The sequence below is a fragment of the Aristolochia californica genome, unplaced genomic scaffold (genome assembly GCF_029961685.1).
Source record: "Aristolochia californica isolate CCGP_79_NKW_82.1479 unplaced genomic scaffold, dmAriCali1.0.hap1 SCAF_181, whole genome shotgun sequence".
In the NCBI taxonomy this organism is placed as follows: Eukaryota; Viridiplantae; Streptophyta; class Magnoliopsida; order Piperales; family Aristolochiaceae; genus Aristolochia; species Aristolochia californica.
In genome coordinates, this window is record NW_027181861.1 from 22,501 (window position 1) to 29,819 (window position 7,319).

Consider the following 7,319-nt stretch of genomic DNA (forward strand, 5'->3'; position numbering starts at 1 on the left):
TTCGGATCTAGTCATCCCATTATAATTATACATTACATTATATTGACAATTCCAAAAAACTGCTCATACTATGAACATAGTATGATGGCGATCGGGCAGGTATGCCCCTATCGTCTAGTGGTTCAGGACATCTCTCTTTCAAGGAGGCAGCGGGGATTCGACTTCCCCTGGGGGTAGGGTACTACGAAAGGAAGTTGATCATGGATTATCAATAAGCCCAGAATTTGTTCTTCCTGGGTCGATGCCCGAGCGGTTAATGGGGACGGACTGTAAATTCGTTGGCGATATGTCTACGCTGGTTCAAATCCAGCTCGGCCCACTAATTCGCCGATCCATGATAACCAAATTTGTCCTCCAGAAATGCCCATTATTTAGATATTTAGAATGCCCCATATATTCTAAAATTCTAAAAGTATTCTAAGGATATATGGGAATAAAATATATAGGGATAAAGGGTCCATTTTTTCTACAATACCCCTTGGTTTCTTTCCAATTTCTCACATCTTCTGATCTGTCTAAAGATCTAGATTCCCAATTTGTTGCAAAGGTAGTAAAGAAAAAAAGAGTCCTTTTTCCATTGAAAAATAGATTCTCAATATATTAGTAGGATTACCAGTAATCTGTGTCATTCTTACTCTAGTCCGTATCCATGTGGATATCAGTATATCAGTCGTGTTTCTTTTACAACACGAGAATATTTCTCGTAAATAGAAACGAAACGAATGAAAGCATAAGAATACATATATGCATGCTGTATACCTCACCCTGGGATTGTAGTTCAATCGGTCAGAGCACCGCCCTGTCAAGGCGGAAGCTGCGGGTTCGAGCCCCGTCAGTCCCGACCTCGGATCCGATGAATCCATCAATTCATCTTCCCATTTTCTGTGAGGAGGGGGCCCGGGACAGGATTGAATTTCCTGCGGGGATCCTTAATTTTTTTTTATTTTGTTTTTCGTTTCGAATTTCTCATCGGACAAAGACGGGAATTTCAATTATTTGAACTAGTACCGATTGCTGGGGGAGAGGCATACGTAGTCGTAGGTATCGCCATACTGGGGATTCCAAGAGAGACCCACTGGTTTGACTTTTTCAATTGCTTCTGATCCATGAAATGGAATAGGGTACAGAGTACCCATACGTTTCCAGGGAGTACATATACAAATTGTACTCGTTTATTCTACGATACACAATTAACTAACTTAGTAACATAGTTACTCGGGCAGCAGAGTACTATTAAACCTACTCCCTTTTGTTTTCGTGTTTTCGAGATACGATTTTGTGCAATCTCAATTAGTAAAGTAATTAAAAACAATCTATCTATCTTATTCTTATTCAAATTGCATGCTGAATTTAGCTTTCAGTCCCAATCCAAGGAAAAAGAGGGTCCTTACTTTTAATATAAAGTAAAGGATCAAACAATGATCCGTCCCTTTTGTTTCTTTTCCACAGGGGGAATGAATCATTTTTTTTTTCTTTATTTTCTTTATCTTTATATAATATATATTTTTATTTTAGGGTTTCATCGAAGAAGGAGAAAAATCAATAAAGAAAGAATTTGTCGGAATATTAGATCTTTTTTTTTATATCGAGACCCATCCCATACCCATACCTTTATCACATTTCTCTGCCTTCCAGGAGGATTAGATCATTACGAAAACTTCGCTTCGAGCTTAACTCCTCCCCCTTTCCATTTCACTCCTACTGTTTAGGTCTGTTACCAATGGAAGGCCGGCAACAGAACACAGGTCAGATGATACCTCGTCGGATGATTCTTATAAAGAAGATGATAGATTTTAGAAACTAAAGAATGAAAAAAAAAAAGATGAGAAATTCAATGGGATTCTTGATTAGATCAGGAATCCCATTTTTGATTCGGTATGGATAAAAGATCTTCCTATGTTATACTATTCAATTCTCGACGATGAATCGATTTAATAGATCAGATATTGTTATTCATATTCATAATATAATATTGAATATTGATCCGATTCAGTATCAACCATCAGGATGCACCCATTGAATTTACAGGAGAAATCTTTTTATTTTTATTTTTTTTTTTCTATGGGATTAGATCCCGAGTTATTGCGAAGCAAAAAAAAACGATGAGATTATGGAAGTCAATATTCTCGCATTTATTGCGACTGCGCTGTTCATTTTAGTTCCTACTGCTTTTTTACTTATCATCTACGTAAAAACAGTCAGTCAAAATGATTAGAATTAAACTTGACTTATTAGCTCTTATCAATGATTGACGAAATAAAAGGGATTCCAATTCCAAGTCTTAAATGAAATTAGAGAACTGGAATCAACAGTATAATAGATGGTGTAGTAGAAAGGTTCATATAGTTCTTTCTACCACACTATCTATTATTATATTGTAAAAATATTGTATTGCATGTATAAAGTTGTATTGTATAAATTCAAAAAATGGATGGGTTTGATATAGACTAGATACAATATCTATCCATATAAATGAAGTAATTGATTGGGCCGTTAACAGATACCCCACGGAGTTCTATAGTCACTTCTTCGGATTTGAAAAATAAGTATAAGTAGTAAACACCACCCATTTTTCATGCTTGAGCCATGACATGAGGTGAGTCAATAAAGCATAAATAGGATTCCTAGAAGTATAAAACTTAAGTGAGCACGGATCACCCGACGCAAGATCTTATTATGCGTAGTACCCCTTTGAACAACCACTACGTCTATGGCATCTCCAGTAGAAAGTACGTATCCACGTAATAGTAGCAGTACTTCCTCTTTGAACAGTCAAGAGGGAAAAACAAATAAAAAAATAGGGGTTGGTTGCTCCTCATTGTAATATCCATAATTATGGTAAGAGCGGGTTCATCGAAATCGAATATTATATTTAGGAATAGGAAGAGTTCGGCTGGAAAAATTTCCTATCATGCGCATTCCTTTGAGTTTCGAAATACGAACAACATCAGAATCAAATCATTCAAATATTGATCGAAAGATCATTGTTCATATATTACTGGATTACCCTAGAATTTTTGAAATGGATTATCTTAAAACGCTTCGCGGAACGGTCCATTAAACATAAGCACCATTGATCCAATTTGATTACTCAACTTAATTAGTAGTACCCCTAGAGTCCACTTCTTCCCCATACTACGAGTGAAAGGGAAAACGTAAAGACCACCATTAAAGCAGCCCAAGCGAGACTTACTATATCCATGTAAATTATCTCCCCGATCTCTATGAATATGAAGGAATTATTCCATTATTAATCACTAATAATAGTGGAATCAATGGTGCAGAGTCAAAATGGCATTTTGCTCTAACGCTATTGATGAACCAATCCAATGAATACAAGAGTTCCTATACTCTAATTACAAGGATCTCCGGTCGAATCGGAAAGCAGTAAGCAAAAGCAAGATATACAACTACCCTTGGAGATCTTAAAGGAATGTTACTAATGAAAGATGTAGGAATAGTAAGACCCATTGTTTGTTTTGTTAGCTTTCATAAGCATAAGAAAAAAAAATGGAATATAAATAGAATATATATATATACCATAAAGATGTAAAAGATAACTATCTTAACTATCTATCACATACCTCTATCTACCCCCCAAGTCTTACTGTCTCTGTTTCTTTCTGTGAAACAATCGGGGGACACCCCATTACGTTCTTGGCAGGGTGTTACAAAAAACGGAGAAGTATTTTTCAACTTTTATTAGAAAATTAGATTCTATATTCTATAATATAGATATAGAATAGTTAGTTATTCTATAACTATAATAGTTATAGTTAAGAGTTGATTACCCATCCAATCCAATATTGATTGGATACCTGAGTAAGTACTCAGGGATTCTCGTGAGTCTGGATACAAAATACAAACTATCCTTAGCCCTTTCCGCAACTCCCAATTTGATTCCCCACCAACCTACCCAATTTAATTCAAGACTCAGTCAGTGGGCACCACCCTAGTAAGGTAGGGTAATTAGGAAGTATTGATAGTGCTTCCTATAATCTCCCTCAGATCCTAGAATAGAAGCAAGGATTGGATTTACATTTAGGAACCGAACCCCCTTTCCTTCGGCTACCCCGATTTTAGGTATCTGACTTTCGTAGTTCTGAATCTCACAATTTCAGTTTTACTATCGATTCGATTGATAAATCAAATACAAAGAAATAGCCCGAACCAACCAGTAATCAGTCATAAATCGGTTTTTTTTCATATTGATACCCGATTTTAACCATAACCAAATGATAAAAATTCAAGTCTTTTTTTTTTATAGAACCTCTGTATTCTTAAAATACAGTATCTACAACCCTAGTCATGCTTCTGTCAGGCAAGAATTTTGTGAGTTCTATTAGCATATGTGAGTTCTATTAGCATAGAAGGATAAGGTATTCCGAAGCTTTTCTTTTGTTGATCAGGCGACACCCGGATTTGAACTGGGGAGAAAGGGATTTGCAGTCCCGCGCCTTACCACTCGGCCATGCCGCCAAAATGATCCAAAATAGACCTAACTCTTTCTTTTTTTTTTTTTTTTGGGGGGGGGGGGGTTACTCAACCTTTTTTTGGTTTGAGTTGGATTTTTAAAACGGGTTTCTTTATCCCTTTCCAAAAGGGATCCCTGGGTCCAGGGTTCTCTTGATTGTATAGTGTTTCAAAACATAATATTTTTTTTTATATTGAAACAGAAAAAAGATATTTCTAGGCACAGAGTCCAAAATTCAGAGTAAATTGGAGCCATTAATTATTTCCTGTGAATTCATGAACAGTTCTTGGATTTTGATCTAACGTTTTCTTTCCTTACCTTAATAATTAAATTAATAACATAAGAAAACAAAAAAGTTGATACACGACTAATCAGTATCAATTGTTTTCAATTTCAATTATAACAACATATATGTGTATATGTAAACCCTCGAACATAAATTGTTACACGCATACCTAGTCCTATCCACCTTATCTTATAGGGAATTGTCGTGCTTGAATTTTGCATTGAATATTTTTCTATTGAATAAGTTGAATCTAAATTGGAAATTCGCATATAGCACCCCGAAAAGAGGGGATATGCAGATAACTAGATAGCTATATCTGGATATACTTATACAATGCCCTTTACGCACTTCAATCGTATTCTACTAATTCTACTAACACTAACAAGAGCTCCCTCTTCTCTGTGAATCCTTTTTTGAACAATGGTGGAATCAATGAAATAAGTTAAGTGCTAAAATAAAAACCAACTCGATACTGTTCCGGATTATTCTGTCTTTATCTCATTCATAGAGAATGGATCAAATCATGAATCTATTTCTGGTACCCAATCTTATTTCTGATACCCAATCTTATTTCTGATACCCAATCTTATCGTAATATCATAATAACAGGTAGAAATTGGATCCATTTGTATATTCTATACAAGACTCCATCAGTCTAAGCTAAGGGGCAGAATTTTGTTTCAAGGAATGTTTTATTAATCCATCTCCATTTGGATCCGTCGAAAATTATCTCTCTTTATTCCTCCGTCTATGCCAATTTCATAGGTCTATGGAATTGGATAAAATTTCATGTGATTCAGTAAAAAGAATATACATTCCATCATTGCTCGATCGATCTATATGGTTCGATAAAGACTTAACCAATAATGGGATTTTTTCAATAAATGGGAAACTTAATTAAGATGCTCCGGGATGAAAATGAGGGAATGTCTACAATACCTGGATTTAGTCAGATACAATTTGAAGGATTTTGTAGGTTCATTGATCAGGGCTTGACCGAAGAACTTCATAAGTTTCCAAAAATTGAAGATACAGATCAAGAAATAGAATTTCAATTATTTGTGGAAACATATCAATTGGTGGAACCCTTGATAAAAGAGAGAGATGCTGTGTATGAATCACTCACGTATTCTTCTGAATTATATGTACCCGCAGGATTAATTTGGAAACCCGGTAGAGATATGCAAGAGCAAACCGTATTTATTGGAAATATTCCTCTAATGAATTCCCTGGGAACCTCTATAGTAAATGGAATATACAGGATTGTGATCAATCAAATATTGCAAAGCCCCGGTATTTATTACCGTTCAGAATTGGACCATAACGGAATTGCTGTCTATACCGGCACAATAATATCAGATTGGGGAGGAAGGTCAGAATTAGAGATTGATAGAAAAGCAAGAATATGGGCCCGCGTGAGTAGGAAACAAAAAATATCTATTCTAGTTCTACTATCAGCTATGGGGTCGAATCTAAGAGAAATTCTGGATAATGCTTGCTACCCTGAAATTTTCTTGTCTTTCCTGAATGAAAAGGAAAAAAAAAAGATCGGGTCAAGGGAAAATGCCATTTTGGAGTTTTATCAACAATTTGCGTGTGTAGGTGGGGATCCAGTATTTTCGGAGTCCTTATGTAAGGAATTACAAAAGACATTTTTTCAACAAAGATGTGAATTAGGAAGGATTGGTCGACGAAACATGAACCGGAGACTGAATCTTGATATACCTCAGAACAATACATTTTTGTTACCACGAGATATATTGGCTGCTGCGGATCATTTGATCGGAATGAAATTTGGAATGGGCACACTTGACGATATGAATCACTTGAAAAATAAACGTATTCGTTCTGTAGCAGATCTGTTACAGGATCAATTGGGTTTGGCTCTGGTTCGTTTAGAAAATGTGGTTCGAGGAACTATATGTGGAGCAATCAGGTATAAATTAATACCGACTCCTCAGAATTTGGTAACTTCAACTCCATTAACAACTACTTATGAATCCTTTTTTGGATTACACCCTTTATCTCAAGTTTTGGATCGAACGAATCCATTGACACAAATAGTTCATGGGCGAAAATTGAGTTATTTGGGTCCTGGAGGATTAACTGGTCGAACTGCTAGTTTTCGGATACGGGATATCCACCCTAGTCATTATGGACGTATTTGTCCAATTGACACGTCCGAAGGGATCAATGTTGGACTTATTGGGTCCTTAGCTATTCATGCGAGGATTGGTTATTGGGGGTCTATAGAGAGTCCATTTTATGAGATATCTGAGAGATCTAAAGAGGTACTGGTGGTTTATTTAGCACCAAGTATAGATGAATACTATATGGTAGCGACAGGAAATTCTTTGGCCTTGAACCAGGATATTCAAGAAGAACAGGTTGTTCCAGTTCGATACCGTCAAGAATTCCTGACTATTGCATGGGAACAGATTCATCTTCGAAGCATTTTTCCCTTCCAATATTTTTCTATTGGAGCTTCCCTCATTCCTTTTATTGAGCATAATGATGCGAATCGGGCTTTAATGAGTTCTAATATGCAGCGCCAAGCAG

General features: G+C 36.0%; 2 non-coding genes across 2 annotated transcripts; one reads left to right on the forward strand and one right to left on the reverse strand.

The window, feature by feature from the left end:
* Positions 1-767: 767 nt before the first annotated feature.
* On the forward strand, positions 768-841 carry TRNAD-GUC (transfer RNA aspartic acid (anticodon GUC)). The gene has a single exon. It is a non-coding gene; the product is annotated as a tRNA-Asp (tRNA).
* Positions 842-4,407: 3,566 nt separating this feature from the next.
* Positions 4,408-4,479, reverse strand: TRNAC-GCA (transfer RNA cysteine (anticodon GCA)). The gene has a single exon. It is a non-coding gene; the product is annotated as a tRNA-Cys (tRNA).
* Between the last annotated feature and the right edge of the window lie 2,840 nt (positions 4,480-7,319).